This window comes from Eupeodes corollae, chromosome 3, assembly GCF_945859685.1.
Source record: "Eupeodes corollae chromosome 3, idEupCoro1.1, whole genome shotgun sequence".
NCBI lineage: Eukaryota > Metazoa > Arthropoda > Insecta > Diptera > Syrphidae > Eupeodes > Eupeodes corollae.
Genome location: NC_079149.1, coordinates 11,438,898 through 11,457,427, shown reverse-complemented (window position 1 = coordinate 11,457,427; position 18,530 = coordinate 11,438,898). Strand labels below are relative to the sequence as shown.

General features: G+C 36.3%; 1 protein-coding gene across 1 annotated transcript in view; it reads left to right on the top strand.

The window, feature by feature from the left end:
- Positions 1 to 6,316: 6,316 nt before the first annotated feature.
- LOC129949849 (paired box pox-neuro protein) overlaps positions 6,317 to 18,530 on the top strand; it is a 36,553-nt gene continuing 24,339 nt past the window's right edge. Inside the window, exon 1 of the mRNA XM_056061528.1 lies at positions 6,317 to 6,831. The gene's annotated coding sequence lies outside the window, so the exon portion shown is untranslated. The remainder of the gene's footprint in view (positions 6,832 to 18,530) is intronic.

Here is an 18,530-nt window from a genome sequence, read left to right as displayed (position 1 = left end):
CATTCTTAACGTTAATTTCGAGTTTCTATGAAAAAATAAATAAAAAGGAAAGTGAAAAAATTATGGGTGAGTTCAAAGATGCCCCTAGTGCATTTATGAACAGAAAACTATTGTAAAAATGCAGCAGATATACAATATCAAAAACCAGTTCATAAATGCCATCAAAGTAGGTGCCTATAAAAAAATATGACGCAAATAATTAAGTTTTTTCTTGAGTTGGGTTTTGGGTTTTAGCGTCTTAACCAAATTCTTTTAAAACGTTCAATAAAAATGTTAATGGAACTCACTGTACCACGTGCATAATGTGAACGATCAAGTCAGATTTTTACGGCAAAACGTCAATCAGCTTTTTGAGAGGCATGTTCTTATTAAAACCATTCTCGCTAGGCATACGGCTCCACCTTAGCTGAATAGCGACATCTCTGCTCTGATGTCACGACGAGATGCCGCTTACAGTCAATGGAGATGTTACAAACTGGAGCACTTCCACAAATTGTATTGAAGACTACGTTATCAAGTTGTCGTTATAGTCAGAACGGCAAAAAGACTTTATTATGAAAATAAACTTGGTTCTTTAACCTAACTAAAGCCAAAACCTTACTTTTTGTAACTGATGGAATAAGAATGGCAATGGACAGTGATCATGTTGCATTGCTAACACTGGTAGATTATTCAAAGGCTTTTGATATTGTTAACCATTTAATTCCTTGTAGAAAGCTGCGAATTAACTTTGGGCTTTCCTTAGAGTTCTGTAAGCTTGTTCTTTCGTATCTCCGCGGAAGGCAACAATGCGTGGTGGCCAATTGATACTCGTCCACATTTCTCAATGTTTTGAGTGGAGTGCCACAGGGAGCTATCCTTGGACCAACCCTCTTCTCACTTTACATAAATGAGTTACCACAAGTTGCTAAACATTGTTTAATTCATCTTTATGCTGACGATGTGAAGCTCCTGATAAGTCGACCTTTTGGGGCTAAAAATGATGCCTTAGCTTTATTGAACGAGGAAATGCTTCGCCTTTACAGTGGTCAAAAAAGAACGATCTCCGCCTTAACCCTGTCAAATCAACATCCCTCCCCATCTATCGCAATTACTTTGACCTATCGGGTTTAAACCTGTTAAAACTTGACGACGAAACCATTGAATATGTTAGCACTGCTAGAAACTTAGGAGTAGTATTCAATCGCACTCTCACTTGGGATGTCTCACTATGGAAGTCTCCGCCTTCTTCAAGCCACTCGAAATTTCATCCCGACCAAAACTAAACTGCTACTTGCTAAGGTCCTTAAACTACCAACTGTGCTGCATGGGTGTGAGATCTTTTGTAAACTAGACTGTGTGACTAGCCGCAAAATTGAATGTTGCTTATAACAATATTGGCCGCTATATTTATAATCTACGTTGTTATGATCACATATAAATTTTTCCGGTACGGATTTCTGGTTGAAGAATAGACAGCTTAATAAACGTTCGCTCTCTGAGTTGCCTAATTATCTATACGGTAAGCTGAATTTCCTCTTATTCAACAAGGTCCTTTGCTTTTTATTACAATACAATTTTCTAAATACTGAACGTCAATTTTGTATTCATATTGTACGCCTTTAGAACTCTGCCCATCGCTAGATTCAAATTTTTACTGGCAAATAATTTGTGTTAAATTTCCTTTTCTTTATATAAATATGTAAATATAAGTCTTAGGTTATAACTTTTATTCAAATTCTGAAATAAATGTAAAGGCTTGCAATACTTTATAAGAGTCATGTCCTACCTTGTAAGCGATTTTTGAAATGAATAAAATAAAGGGTTTTTCAATAAAGCGTTCCATTTTGATATTGAAAAAATAACTAGTATTTTTAAGAGAAATCAATAATAGTTTATTTCATTATTAAGAGGAAAGTTTGTTAATAACAAAAGGAGGTGACATCAGCCAAATGGCATAGCATGACCACGGCCTATGTAATTCTTTGTGATTTAGAGGTTTGAAGGTACATTGCGAATTGCAAATTCTTAAGTCACGCTTCATTATTAATATTGTAAAATAGCCTCAGGTCGGTAAGAAGCTGGTCGAAAGCCCTACCAACCTAACGCTTTCTTGTAGTTTAGCTATTATTGCATTGTTCAGGAAAGGGTACATGATAGCAAAGACTAACTTAAGATTTGACAATGAAAGAGATAAGAATAAATCTTTGAATTGAGAAGGAAACCCAATTGCCTTCAGCTTAAATAAGATGATGTCATAAGAAAGTTGGCAAAAAGTTTTTTGGGTTTTTGAGCACTTTTGCAAAAATGCATTCAGATTGTGATCAGAGAAATAACACAGACATATAACTTTTCTTGTAAAATTAATTTGTAGTGGAGACTCCAGGAAATAAAACCCGTTCCCAAAGCATTCAAGGAAATAAACAGGATAGCTGGCCGCAAAGAAAGTATACCTGACACCATCCTGAATAATGGCATCGAGATTTCATCAATAAGCTGCAAATCTGAAGCATTCAGGTCCTTCTCTGAAGAAAACTTTAAACCAACTCCATCCACCGATCCTGCATTCCTTGCGGAAATAGAGAGGTCAGTTCAAGAGCTGGTCAACCAAACAATGAAGAAGTAACATTCAGCCAAACCAACCAGCAAAACCAGCCGATAACCCTATCGAATATAAAAATTTGTGCACAAATTAAGAATTAGCGTAATAATCACCTGAAACCTTAGAAGTCCGCTGGACCGATGGAGTCTCCAACTTCACGCTGAAGAGATTGTCCAAAGTGTTCTTCATATTCCTAACCATTTTTCTCAATAACTGCCTCAACAAATGCTACTTCCCGCAACGATGGAAAATTGTGGCAATCCCAAAGAAAGGAGCAATGAACCAAATCAACAATTACAGACCCATCTCCCTCCTCAACATCAGTAAAATTCTAGAAGATGCCATCCTTAGAAAACTGAAAATTTTCAGCTCCGAGAACAACCTAATCCCGGACTTCCAGTTTAGCTTTCAGGAAAAGCACTCAACACTTCACCTTCTGGTTAAATTTCAACGTGAGACTGCAGCCGCACTCAACCGTTATCGTGTTTCCGTTGTCTGCTTCCTGGACGTCGAAAAGGAGTTTGACAGCGTTTTGATCGAAGCGCTCAAACATAAATTAAACCGACTTGGTTTCCCATCCGGTCTAATTAAAATGTTGTTTTCATTTCTTTCTTCCAGGAACTTCTTGGACCAGTTGGGAAAATGCAAATCTTCTTAAAAATCATAAGAGCAGGAGTAACTCAAGGCTCTAAACTTGGAACGATCCTCTTCAGCTTGCTGACCAGCTACCAACCCGCATCCAGCGACTCTGAGACTTCTTTTCGCCGATGACTCGCTCACATACACTTCATCGAAGTCCCCCATTATTGCAGCCAGGAAGATAGAGTCCCATCTTAGCAGAATGTTCCACTTCTATAAGAAATGGGAAATAAGAATCAACGCCACGAAATCGGAACTAGTCTGTTTCCGAAGGCCCAGCAACGATACAGGTCGATCGGACACAAGGTGCAGAAGCATTGTTATCTCACTCCCAGATGGATCAGTGATAACAGCCAAGAGAAAGGCCAAATATCTTTGTATGCACTTTAAAAAGTTGTTAGAATTCAACCCGCACTCGAGAGCTGTCTTAAGAAAGGGTAATTTGGCACTGCACCGCCTACGCCTTAATCCGCTCCTCAAAAGAAGAACGAGACTCAGCCAGCCAACCAAATTTACAAGCAATTGTTACGTCCCATCATCGCTTACAGCTTTCCGGTGTGGTTCACAATCTCAAAAACAGCCATGAAGGAACTTCTCGTCTTCGAAAGAAAATTCATACGGAGATGCACTGCTGTTCTGCTGCAACAACCAGAAGCAGAGACACTTCAGCAACAAAAGAGTCTACGACGAAGCCAAAATAATTCCTTTGGACAAGTATCTGTTCCAAACAGCCATGTAGATCACGAATGAACTCCCAGCAACATCACCCTGAACCCAGATATGGATATACTAACCGAGGATCTTGAGCCCAAAATCGAAGAAGGAGATCTTCAATTTTAAGCTGACACGGAGTCAGCTTACCACCGCAGCTAACAGCCCAACCAACAGACAACGGGCCTAAACACCCCGAGGATTTATTAATTTCTCATTGATTTTTTGTATCTAACAACATTAATATTTAAATTTATTCTTAAATTCCTAACAACACTCAATGTATAGAGTTAGGCCCCCTAAGTGCCAACAAAATATTTCATCATTTAATATTCAATTATAAATTTCATTTAAGACAATTGTAATATATATGAAAAGTTCAATAAAAATAAATGTAAAAAATGTAAATCTCTGACAATTACTCACACACGGGAATGGTTAAGAGCTGTAAAGTCACTAGGCCCTAGTTCTGAACTGACTGTTGGGCCACCCAATTTATTTATTAAAATATTGAAACTAACAATGAAACCATCTTTGTTTTTAGTTTGGACCATCATTTTTGATTATTCAGTACCAAATGTAGAAAAAAACATAGAATTATGAATCAAAAATAAATAATGTTTAACTTTTGTTTGAAAATTTAACAGCTTCTGGTTTTGTTTGTATTGAAAAATAAAAAATATAAGTAATACCGCTTCTGTTTCGTTTTCATATGTTTATCTAATAATTAGCAAAAGAAATTCAAAATGACTCCAACATCCGTTTAATTCCAGAATTTCTTGCTCCCATGATCAATTAACCTTTTACTTTAGAAAGGTAATATCGAAATAAAGCAAAATAAACCTATATTTAGATATTGGTCATCAATGAACCCGCTATATCATCTGTAGGTACCTAGCGGTTCATTCATATGTACACAAAACGAAAAAAATATACTTTCTAAAGTTCGTTGCTCAACTCTTTCATTTCAAAAAATATAAATAATACAAAAATGGAAATTCGAATGTTTTTTCTCACGATTTTGGAGATTTTTCTTAAAGAAATTACTTTTCTCATAAGAAGTTTATTTTCACATTTATTTTCGTAAATTTAACTTCCTCAAAATGAAGAATATTATATGAATAAGTGTCTACCTAATCTACGATGAGTTTAATTGAATTTTACAAACTCATTCATTTTTCCCCCAAAAAGATTCTCTTGTCACTATATTCATCTCTATAAACCCCAAATGAGAATAGTTCATACATACATACATATATCCTCCTTATCCAGGGTTAAAAGGATGATTTTTGTGGATTTTTTTAATTAATATTCAAATATTCTATATTCTATATTTACTGTGGCAAGAAAATCATTTTCATATGATTGACATCACAAAAACAAAAAGAATTCAATCTAATCCCCACCCTCAGGAAATAACTCAACTGTAAATCTAACCAATGCCACCTTATTCCTCCTTGGGTTAAAAAAAAGTCCTCATTTTAATTAAACATACACCGCAGCGTTGCGTTGCGTTGTGGTTGTTGATTGCATTCGCGTGCCATTACCATTACCAATGCCATTGCGATTGGCCGGAAACCGAGAATGTATCTGTGACGGTTACGCCACGTCTCCGTTTCCGTCTCGTCTTAGCGTTCGTCGTTCCTCCGTTCACCGTTCACTGTGGCAGAATGAACTGGAAAACGTATCGCTATTCCACTTCGTCACACAGTTTCACCCGATATGACGATATACTCGTACCTACCAAACGGATTCGGATTCAGATCAAGACCCTGATGATGTGATGGTAGTGCATTCAATTTGTGTGTTTGCCTCTTGCTGCCTCCATCCAGCATGCGTAACAAAGAGCCGACATTTTTCTGCTGCGCCTTTGCCGTACACCAAACCACCACCATCAAATGACTCCAAAGTAACGCCTCTTGGTTCATCGCAACTGTAAACTAAATGAACCCTCAACACGAGAGAATGAACTGTAAGTGGCACTCAGCCTATCGCATGACTCCGTTTGTCTGCTGGCGTCATGCTCCGTACTTGTTTCTGGTTGGATAATGGAGCTGGCTTTGGTGGTGGTTGTTCTGTATAGTGAACAACTATAGATGGCGCTGCTGGCTGGACGTGGCCGTGGCCAGTTAGTTACTCACTTCACTGTGTAGTGCCGTTGTGTCTATCTATCATCCGTGGAAGAAGGTGTGTTATAACTTCCCACTCTCTATTCTGTTCGGTGAGTCTGTGACTTGATATGGGATTCGCTTTGAAATGGTTGTTTCACAGACCATGAGCCAGAGCGAGATGGATACGCCGGTCGCCGCACCACCAAAATGAAAATACAACAACAAAAAAAAACAACACGAACAAGAAAACTAAAAAAGCGCGACGATGACGATGACGAGGACGTTAGTGGAACGTCGTTTCTACGGCCCCGTCTCGATTCGGATTCAGTTGTTAGTTTGTTTTTGGTAGTGGTCAAGCCATAGCACGCGTTCTCTTCAATTTTTGGCTACCGCCGAATTATTTATACATAATAACCTTTGTGTAGTTCTAGATAGAAAAAAGGGAACTTTGAACTTTTGTCGGCATAAAATTAAAATCTTAATTGTACGTAACATCATCATAATACGCGGTTTATGTTTTGGGTGTTCCTTTTTATTTCTTTGTTGGTGGGTTAAGTGAATCGTAATTATTAGAATTGGTTTTTAGATTGGTGAATAAAAACGGTGACTTTTTATACATTTAATGCCAAATTAATCTTGCAACGGAATAGACGGATATGTGTGGTTGATAAATTAATATCCATTTAAACAATTTTGAAGTTTTTCATATATCTACGAAATCATTGTTGGAAAATTAAACAAAAGTGTTGTGGAATATATAAACTTAAAATTTGTTTAATAAAAGTTTAGGTAAGATTTATAAATAAAAATAAAAAGAAGAAAGAATTAAATTTTATATTTTTTAATGGTTTACATTTGATTTATAAAGAAAAAATAAATAATAAAACTTATGTATGTTTTCATTGTGATGATGAATGAACTGACAGTGATGTGCGAGTGAGGTTATAGTGAATATTTATTTTCTCATATAACAACAAATTAATTTGTGTTTTACATGTATTTTATTTAACCACAGAGGATACCTATACAAAATATAAATTTAAATGAAATTTATAATTACATTCTTTTAGACACCATTTTGAAAAATCGCAATACATATTAGTTTCGTAAACCGTTTCCTAAAAATTGCTTGAGAAAGGAGAAGACATGACACTTAATATAGAATTATGAAATATACCAATGTTTATATTTTTTGTGCACCTACAACAATCAAAAGAAGAAGTAGTAACCATACCTAAGCTAATATTTTAAGAGGAAATTAATTGGCATATCTATAACTTCGTTTTTTGAATGGAATACATTTGGAGATGAGGATCCCCAATCTCTTGGAGAATTCGTTGCTTCTTTGGTGTAAAGTGGAATTGTTAAAATATAAACTATTAAGGTCTGAGACACCTATATGTTTTCATTTTGTCAACGGGTGAACTAGTTTTTGCAAATAGCGTCAAAGATTCTTGCATATCCCTTCGATTTTATATTTGTTTCATTTCATTATGGACAATTTGCTTTGGAACACAAAATTTAGAATGTAATAAAAAGTTAAATAAGTCCAACTTTGAAGAATTTATCATATTTCACTTTTAAAAAGCGCTAGAGGAAAAATCTTAGCAATTGGTTTTATTACGTTGCACTATTTATATTCACCATAACGAGCCGTCGTTTTAGTAAAAATAACTTCCAATTGAACTTTTTCTCAAAATACGTTGGCGACGTTTCCCAGTTGCAGAAAATTGGTCTTCATTCTCTTTTGCAAAATGCAATATAACCAATTAAAGATGGTCTTATTTCACTTGGCTTTATTTCACTGCATTATTTGTGTTTAGTTAAAAAAAAACTAGACGCAACTAAATTCAAAATTGCACTTTTGTTACAAAAACATAATTTTTCTACCATTGGGTTTTTATGCTTACTTTGACGATTTTATATCATTCAAAAAGTGCATTACAAACTCGAATGACGATGATTTAACCTCCAAATAAGACTTTTTAGTAACAATTTTGAGTCTTTTATTATTTGTTTTTATTATTGATTCCATGTCAAACTTCTTTGTCCAAGAAAACCCCGTTAACAAAAACAAAATGCCTCAAAGCTTCTATTTTAATAGAAAGACTTTGGGTGTTGTTCTTAAATATTGTTTAAAATTAAATCTGAAGATCAAGAGCACAAGTTTAAAACATAAACAATGCAAAACGACACAGCTCTAAAATTAAAAGTTTGTATTCAAATATAATATATAGAACCTATGGTGTTTTTTTGCGTACGATATAATTAGCCAAGCCACAAGCACGTGCTAGGTTTGTCCGGCCTTTGACAGACTTCTTTCTGTAAGTTCCAAAACGTAATTTACCTTTAAACACTGGGCGTCGAGAAGAAAATTTAGTTACTTAAGTTTACTCACACTTTTTTAATTAATTTATTTATTTATTTTATTTTGTTTATAAATATAACAAAAGAAGGGAAGAAACTGAATTAACGAATCGCGGATTCGTATATGAAAAAAAAGCGAACGCCAACCCCTGAGGGGCTGGCCCAACGGTTCGACTTACGGAATAAATAAACGGTTATTAAATTTGACAATATATTTATTTAACGACTAATCAGGTCCGGGCTCACAATTGAACTGCCTAACTTAAAACTAATTCCCTAAAATAACACCTAACGGCGTGCATCGATGATTGCTGCGTCAGCGACCTTGATACTCGTAGTGTCGGTGCATTCACCTCAATGCACCGTTGTCCAGAATATGATACCCACCAATCGTGGGAACTTATGAGAATATGCTGTTATGCTGAATTGGCAAATCATAGTCGCGCGTGTTGGCGCGAGGTGTTAACTCCTCCCCCTTTGAAAATCTACGTCCCGTAGATCAGTATTTTAAGATGAGATGTTAGGGGTAGGTAGCACCGGTGGTGGTAGGATTTGGATCTTTGGTAAGTCAATCTTCCTGTGCAGCTTGCGCCATATCATCCATACAACTATTGCCAATATCAGGAGGATCGTCACATCCGTAGCAGTATAGGTGTTTAGCCGATATGATAGGCCATTCAGGATCTTGATGTTCTTGATGCTCATGTCATGAAGGTATTCGATGTCCACTTTGTTCACTTTCAAGGATGTGTTGGTTAAAACTGGTGGAAGCGCTTGAAGCGATGTTGCCGTCAGGCTAACAAATGTTCTGTTATTTAGTCGAATTGATTCATTGTAGAGCTGGATCAAATATGTACCGGAGAGATCCTTTGATATGTTCTTGCTATATAATTTTCCTTGGAAGTTTGTGACAAATATCGTGTCTTCCTTGATCAGTTCCGTAATACTGGCTGTATTGGTACGAATTGCACAATTAGCGTGCCCTCCTTTAAGCAACCGAACTACGCATCCCTCTTCTTCCAATTTTTCTAAAGAGCTTTCATCACAAGTCGTCATGTTGCCCATACTAAGGCAGTTGGATATTATGCCATAGGTATCTTCATGGTTTGCTAGAATCTTAGAATAAGGTAGGTCGACTTGCTTTCCTCCCAGGATTGACGCTCTGGTCAATAACAAGTTGTACTCAGTCCTGCTGACTTTAGGCATAGATAGTACGTACAGTAGGATGGAATCGTTGGTATAGACTGATGGTTTACCAAATTGCAAAGCCTCCACAACGTTAGCATATGGTAAAGTTTCAACTTCGCTGATAAGCCTGTTGATCTCTTCATGGTCCAAGAGATTTGTATTTACGATTCCGCTTCTCGCCATCTGGCAGGCGCGAACAATTTCGTTTACATCTTCTTTCACCACTAATAATTCGTCCATAACGTTTTGCTCGTGGATAGCCCTATTAGACGATGACGTTTGGATTACGGTGCTGTTAATGACCTGGTTGATCCTTTGGGTGATATCCTTTGTTATCCTAAGGATCCTCTCGTTTATTTTGTATTGATGATTATTATTCTCGATTATGTTGTTCTCGTTTTTGAGCACTTCATCCCAATCTGCTGCGTCAGGGTTACCGGCCAACCATTTCCACGCAGAACCAATCCAATTAATCGACCTTTGCCTTCTATGCATTTTTCCTTTGAGCATATCGATTCGTTCGTGAAGCTGGGTAAGGTGATGGCGTGCCACGATTTTCTTTTCAGGTTGCTTGATTACAGCTTGGACAGCTAAAGTCATTTTGTTGAGCAGATCTTCAAATTCATCTAACCGGATCAAATGCACCAATTTGAAGTGTCCATCGATAATCCACCCTGGTCCTTCCTTTATTGTTACCATTGGGGACTGGTACTCGAAGATAGTGAAGCCTTGCACGGCCGTTAGGAATAATAAGCTATATTGTGTTTTAAATTTGTTACATTGGTTAAATATAAATAAATCAGTTAAATATAAACTTAATAAGGAAAAAAATAGGTCATGAAAAGTTTAAAAATATTAATAATGTAATATCGTTATTAAAATATCTAGAAAAAATGGAAAAATTAAAATTAATATTCTGAAAAAGAAATGGTTATTAATTATGTAATAATATAGATAATATAGTTTGGTTTTTGTTTAGGCATGGTGCCATTGACCTTTTTTTTTTTTTTTTTTTTTTTTTTTTTTTTTTTTATACATATATATTATAAAAAATTAAATTTTTATATATAAATAATTTTTTGCAATTTTTATGCAATTTTATGTATGCATGTGTTTCATTAGTATGATGATTTTTGCCATACATTTAATAAATATACAATTTTTCTGCATTTTATTCATTTCATTATTCTATGCTTTGGCTTTGACATTAAGGTTTCGTTACCTATGTCATTTTATTAAATGTACTATTTTATACATTTTATGTATTTATTTCATTACATTTTATCATTTTATGTCTTTTTACATTACATTGCAAGGGTACATTTTTTTTTTTTTCGATGTGTGCTTTCTTTGTGCGGGTGTGTGTTCTGTAGTTAAATATTCTTTAATTGGGATTTGTGAATTTTTCTACCTGTGTCTGTTATAATGGTTACCTTGTTATCTTTTGCTACCACCTCCTTCCGATACAGCGGCTTATGTTTGCCCTGAATCCTCTTGAAGGATGTGTAGACTACGTCACCTTTTTTGTATTTCTTCGGGATAGATTTCTTTTTATTATGCCATTGGTTTTTGGCCTTTTGATTTTTTTCTATCTTTTCCCTAAGTTCCTGATTTACTTTTATCCGATAATTTGACATCTTTTGATAATTTACTCTGGAACTTCTGTTAAAAAACATGTCAGATGGTTTTCTGCCAGTGACCGAGTGAATTGTATTGTTATATCGATCGACCGATATGTGTATCAGCTCCCTTAGCTTAAGTTCTTTATACTCGGCTCTCAAACATCGAAAAATTTCGAGAACTGTTGAATGAAATCTTTCAACTTGGCCGTTAACCTCGCTACGATTAACGGGTGTTTGGTACATCTTTATGTCGAGCATTTTGATAAAGTTAATTATTATGGGGCTGAGAAAACTTTTTTCATTGTCTGTAACTAATATCCTGGGGACTGTAAAATAGTGAAGTACTTTCATCACTTTGTCCCTTAGATATAGAGAGGACTTGTTCCTAATGTGGAATAATTTAGCAAACTTTGAAAACTTGTCGATACATGATATAAACTTTTCACCCTGGATTTCCATAATATCCATGTGCAATATCTCACAAGGATAAGAGGGAATAGGAGTAGGCTGAAACATAGGGGTCGCCGGATGTCGATCATACTTGTTTGTAAGGCAAATGTCACAGGACTTTACATAGCGTGTTATTAAGCTATTCATTTTCGGGAAGTAATATCTTTCAAGGAGTTGTTCCTTGTTCTCTCGAGCATTTCTATGAGCTCGCTTGTGTTCCTTACTAATGAGTTCCCACACTCGATTCTCGTCTGTGACATCTTCAACAATTCTTTGTGTCAGCCTAATCTTATAGCTGGAAAACGTTTCCAAATATACCTTTTGCAGAAGTTCCATACAAAGTTCAGGAATTTTAATGCCATTAACTATATTGGGCCTAAGTTTGGCTTTAAGGACAGCTGTTAGGGCAACGTTATCTAGATACGGAGTTGAGAAGTAGTGTCTTATGTAACCGGGATGTGGTTCCTCCATCGAATCAAGTTTATTATCTGAAACCCTGATAATAATCTGGTTTCGGAAAACATTCAATGGAGCTTCCACATGAGGAATCAGATCCGTTGAATCCTGCTCTGCACTGTGCATTGTTCCACTGGCCGACACAGTTGAAGCCGATTCGACATCTTGTGATCCTAAGGAGGAAACCTGTTCGAAAGCTGTATCAGTATCGGATCTACCATCAGCGAAATTTTGTTCGGAAGCTGTGTCTGTTGAAGATGTGTTCTGTAACGCATTCACTTCACATTCTGTTTCAGCTTTAGCTGAGACAGTCGAGTGGTCGTTTACAATATTAAGTCTCGATAGTGCATCTGCTACCACATTTGATTTTCCAGGCTTGTAAATTAATTCACAATTATATTCTTCTATCCTAGCTTTCCATCGCTTCAACTTTGCGTTGTAATTGCGATTACCCAAAGCATAGGTAAGAGGTTGGTGGTCAGTGAATATTTTAATTTGTTTTGCACCATATAAATAGGATCTCAGGTTATCCAGTGCCCAAACTATCGCCAACATTTCTTTCTCATTTGTGGCGTAGTTTTCTTCACTTGCGGTTAGTGATCTGGAAATAAAGGCAATTGGTCTTTCCTTACCTCCGTCTCCTTGGGACAAAACTGCTCCAATGGCTATGTTGGATGCGTCAGTAGTAAGAGAAAATGGTTTACTAAAATCTGGGAATGCAAGTACTTCAGCAGATGTGAGGAGCTCTTTTAGGTCATTAAACGCTTGTGTGGCTTTTTCATCAAGTTCTATTGATATTTTCCTTGATTGGTTGGCCTTGACTTGAGCGTTTTCGCCTCTTGTTAAATTGGTAAGGGGTTTAGCGACTTTGGCATAATCTCTAATAAATTTTCTGTAATATGAGGTTAATCCGAGAAACGATTTAAGCTCCTTCAAATTACTTGGAGGTTGTATGTTTCGGATAGCCTCAATTTTCTTTTTATCAGGTAATACACCATTGGCCGTTATAACATAGCCAAGAAACTCTACGGAAGTGTCCATGAAATGGGTTTTTTCAAGGTTCACTTTTAAGTGAGCTTCGTTAAGCCTTCCGAGGACCATGTCAAGGTTTTTTAAATGCTCTTCTTCATTCTTGCTAAAGACTATTATGTCATCGATATAGACATAACATATCTTTCCTATGAATGGTTTAAGGACATCATCAATTGTCCGTTGGAAAATAGCTGGCGCGTTCTTGAGTCCGAATGGCAATCTCAAGAACTCATACTTACCATTCATGGAGGAAAAGGCTGTTTTTTGAATGTCTGAGGGTTTCATTGGAATTTGGTGAAATCCTGACGTTAAGTCTAAAGTCGTGAAGTATTTAGCATTTCCTAGACTGGCGAGAGTGGCGTTTATATCCGGTATGGGATACGCGTCCGAAATAGTCACGCTATTAAGTCTTTTATAGTCGATGACCATTCGATATTGTTTTTCACCATTAGGTTTTGGTTTCTTAGGAACTACCCAGATTGGAGAATTGTAGGGACTTTTAGAGGGTCTTATAATCCCTTCCTCTAATAGGTTTTTAATTTCCTCCTCTACGACTTCCCTTAGGCATGTCGGATAAGGATAGCACTTCGTGTATATTGGTTCGTCCGTTCTTGTCCTAATTTCTGCTTGCACCGAAGTATCTATAACTTCATCAATGCTAATTGGTCCAAAGAGCGATTGGTGTTTGTCAATTAATTTGTGTAGTTCTTGCCTAACGTCGTCAGAAAGATCCTCATTAAAGACAGCGTTGATTTGTCTTGATAACTTTGCCTTGAGTGGAATCTTCAAGTTAGGTTTGATGGTAAGAATGTTGTTTTTCCTATCAATGACAGCTTCCAATTGCTTCAAAGAATCATCCCCAATGATACCATCGAAGGAATCAAGTCCAGGAAGAACAAAGAATTGGAGGACAGTATCATTCCCAATGTTAGAAAAAAATCTTCCCTCGACATATTTCGATACTTTGATACTGCCACCCGCGGATTTAACAGAAAAAGGTTTTTGTAATGATATAGAGGGCTGATCGATTTTGGAACTAATGAAGTTCTTGTTGGCCCCCGTATCAACAAGAAACTTCAACACTACTCCATCCTTTGTCACATACTCTAAGTATGGTACGCTAGATGGCCCTTTGTCATAAAATTTATTTCGTCAGAGGTAGCCTCCTCTGCGGAAGCAGAGTATTCTTCTAGGTCCTCACCATCTTCTACCTCAATATTATAGAGACGTTGCTGCTTGTTGGGGAAGTTGTCAGAGGCTGATCTACGCTTGAATGGGTTGCCTTGGAGCTTTTGGCGGTTGGCATAGTTGACCTGTTTGCTTTGAACGCTCCTATCGACTTCCATCTTTTCTGCAGGCTTTGGTCCGACTTTTGGTGGTTGGACATCTTCGTAATTCGATTGCCAAGCTAACCTGTTATTTCTCCCTATTTGGTTTTGCTGAGGCCTTTTGGGGGGAATATGGGGTCTGAATTCAAGACTCCTGAAATTTTGATTTATTGGAGACGTAATGCTATTCTGAAAGGTAGAGGAATGCACTGAATTGTTTCTATAATTGAGATTCTGTATTTCCAGGCAAGCAGAATATGCCTCTGGAAGAGTTCTCGGTCGTTGAATCATCAACATCCTCGAGATATCGCCGTTAAGGCCACGCACGAAAACATCCAGTGCCCTATTCCTATACGTTTCCACCAAGGCCCGTATAGTTTCTTCGCTATACGATTCAGTTTTTATTTTGTTAACCATCAGAGATAATTGGTGGTTAACAGCAGCATAAAAGTCGTCCAGCTTACTGCCCTTCTGAGCAAGTTGGTTCAACTGATGTTCGAGAGTCCTTAAGTCTCGCTTATCAGCATAATGCAATGATAGGCAGGATTTCATCTCGAGCCAGTCAGCGTCAAAAATATTATAACTTACTAAAGCGGCATCAGCAGGACCTCTGATTTTACCCCGAATGTGTTGTAAAATCGCACGGTAAAGCGGTTTTGATTTAACTATTTCATAGTCTTTAAGGATTCCCTCTACAGTATGTATCCATGATACATATTGAGTAGGATTTCCATTAAAGACCTGAAGTTCTTTAACGCAGTCAGGTAGCTTACTTATTTCCCTGAGATCAGCCTCTGTTTGAGGAGGACTAAGCTCAAAATGGCTAACAGCCGAAGAAGGTGCAGCTGAGGAGGCTGACGAATTTGTTTTTCCTTCGACAGCTTCGATTCTCCTCTCAAAGCTTTTCAATTGGGAAATCAAGCTACTGACTGCCCCAGTCAATTCAACAATTTGTTGGGCGACTTGATCCATAGTTTATGTTTTTATTTTAAAAATCTCTCTCAAAAAATAAAATAAGAATAAAAAAAAAATGTAAAATGTAGGCTTACCTTAACAGACACTAGGCACAGATTATGAAAGATTATTTTTCACCTTATTAAACTTCTTTTTTCTTTTATATCAAATAACTGCACACACTCACACTTGCACAATTAATAACAATTAATAAATTAAATATGATTATTCTTTTCAAATTAGGAATAATATATATATATCTTTTCTTTGAATAGCTTAATGCTTCAAGGATCACTTTTTCTATAGAATATAGATAAATTATGGGCTCTTTTTTCCCACTCACACAATTATCATAACTTCCTCGCTTTAGTCTTTAGTCTTTTAAAAGATATATATTTTTTGTTGAAATATTTTTTCCTGAAAAAAAAGGGTTTAGATTTAGTACTCCCCTTAACCGACGGAATAGGGTTTCCAAGGAACCGTGTTGCGTGGGAGGTGTCGTTTGAATCCCGTTTAGCCGCAAGCAGCCTACTAATGGAACGATCACCATCACCGTCGTATCCTTTAGCCTTAACAGATATTCGCATGTTCCCATGTTTATGCGAAAAGTTTAGTTATTATCCAAAATGGTCAACTGTGTTCCCATGTTAACAGTGACGTTCACTCAAATAGAGCGTATTGGTAATGAACTAGGATCTACAGGCGAAAAGGATACAGTTTTGCAACGCGGTCCCTGCTCGGGCGCCAATTAACGAATCGCGGATTCGTATATGAAAAAAAAGCGAACGCCAACCCCTGAGGGGCTGGCCCAACGGTTCGACTTACGGAATAAATAAACGGTTATTAAATTTGACAATATATTTATTTAACGACTAATCAGGTCCGGGCTCACAATTGAACTGCCTAACTTAAAACTAATTCCCTAAAATAACACCTAACGGCGTGCATCGATGATTGCTGCGTCAGCGACCTTGATACTCGTAGTGTCGGTGCATTCACCTCAATGCACCGTTGTCCAGAATATGATACCCACCAATCGTGGGAACTTATGAGAATATGCTGTTATGCTGAATTGGCAAATCATAGTCGCGCGTGTTGGCGCGAGGTGTTAACTAACTGCAACAACACACAAAGATTAATAAACAAAACAAACAAATTTGATATGACAATATAGATGTCAACTGTCAAAACGCTACGTAATAGAAAATAGTTCTATTCATTCGTTGATCTCGAGCTTACTATATTTACGATCTAAAGCTTGATCGAAGTTTGGTTTAATGTTTCCAATTGCCTCATAAGAGTCCATTGTTTCTATTTAATATGTCAAAGTCGGCATGTCGTGGTTGTGGTTAACCTAGAACCAGCGCTGCCGTTTCAAATTTTCGCTGGGGAGTATATCAAAGGTTTTAAGGGGAGTATTTCACGTTGGTAGGGAGTACGCACAAAAAAACTCTGAATTTTTTTTAACAATACCACTTTATTAAAACATTTATATTTGAACTCAAATTCCAGGTACATAAAACGAAACAATAAATAATAAAAACGTAAAAAAAAATATTTCTTATATACTGGCAACAGTCAGGATAGAAAAAAAAAATGAATGCATTCAGACATTCAGAGCATTAAGGGTTTGTCATACTAGATAAAATTGTTCAGAATAATTAATAACAAATAATGAAAATTTAAAATATGATAGAATGAACTTTAAAGTAAAACATAAATGCTAAACAAAATAGACTTTAAAATATTTTCGAGGGGAGTACATTTAAAGAGAGGGGAGTACGGGAGTACGGTGAAGGCAAGTGGTGTACGAATACTCCCTTAGTAGTCATTCCGGCAGCGCTGCCTAAAACCCTTCTTTCTAAATGTCAATCACCGCCTCAAAACTCTTATCGTTTTAAAGCCATTTTCATATAATGACAACCGCAATAAGGGAGAATATCGCTACATTACTTTAAATTTAGCAAAAACAACAAAAAGTTTTATTTAAAACAAATATAAAACATTAAAGCTACTGCAACTTCTTGGTACAAGTGTATTCCAAAATTAATAGATGGAGAAATTCTTTTATCCATCCCCGAAGATCAAAGCAAAACCATGAACGATATTACCACAATCATTCGATCAAATATTTATGCCTATTACGAGCTACGTCGTAATAGAAAAAAGACTACGAACCCCGAAAAATCTATAACAAGTTCACTTCGTAGTGGTAAATCCGGTAAGAAATTCCAAATTCCTTGAATTTGGTATCACCAGCCCCGAAAAAACTTGAAAAATGTTGTCCTTTTCTACCACAGGTTTTTTCTTTCGTAGACTAACAAAATCAGTTATTTGAAATAGTTATTTGAAAAAATGTGACTTCTTTCAACTCAGTCTTGTTATTTCTCATTTATAATTTTATTTATTTACGATTTTAAAGGTCGAAAACAACAAATAATGATCAATACAATAAACTGTATGAAGCACTGTCCCTTCAGCCACTTTCAGTTAAAATTCATATTGATAACACACCTGGCTCCAGCTCCTCTTCAAGTTCTTAAAACACGTATTTGAAGGCTCCTTTGTTGAGCCTGAAGTTCTTTCTAAATCTGCAACAGATATCAAGGAAATGGAAAAATTAAAGTAATTAGAGTTGAATACTTACAAAGTTCCATACAAATCAAAGGGATTGCATATGTGTCCCTAGGTCGCCTTCTTCGTATTTTTATCTCCTGTTGCTGGACTGCCTCTTCATCAACTGCAGCAATAACTATTCCAATGGTATCCATTTATAAAAACAACTTCAAAAATTAAAATTCAAATTTAGTTTATTAAACAAAACACAATTATGGATTTGACTAAATGAATCTGATAGAAAGAACAGTGCCGACAGATCATTAATAAACATACTCATTTGGGAAATGGTTAAAAAATGATTTTTGGGAAATTTGAGGGATTTTTTTTAACTTTATGGATTTAAGTTTCTAGTGTTTAGATTACTTTTTGCGACATAAAACAGCTGATTTCGAAAATAGATGCTGATTTTCTTGAATCAGGCAATGCTTTTTTCAAATCCCTTCGGATCTTCTGGTTGTTTTTTTCATTCCGG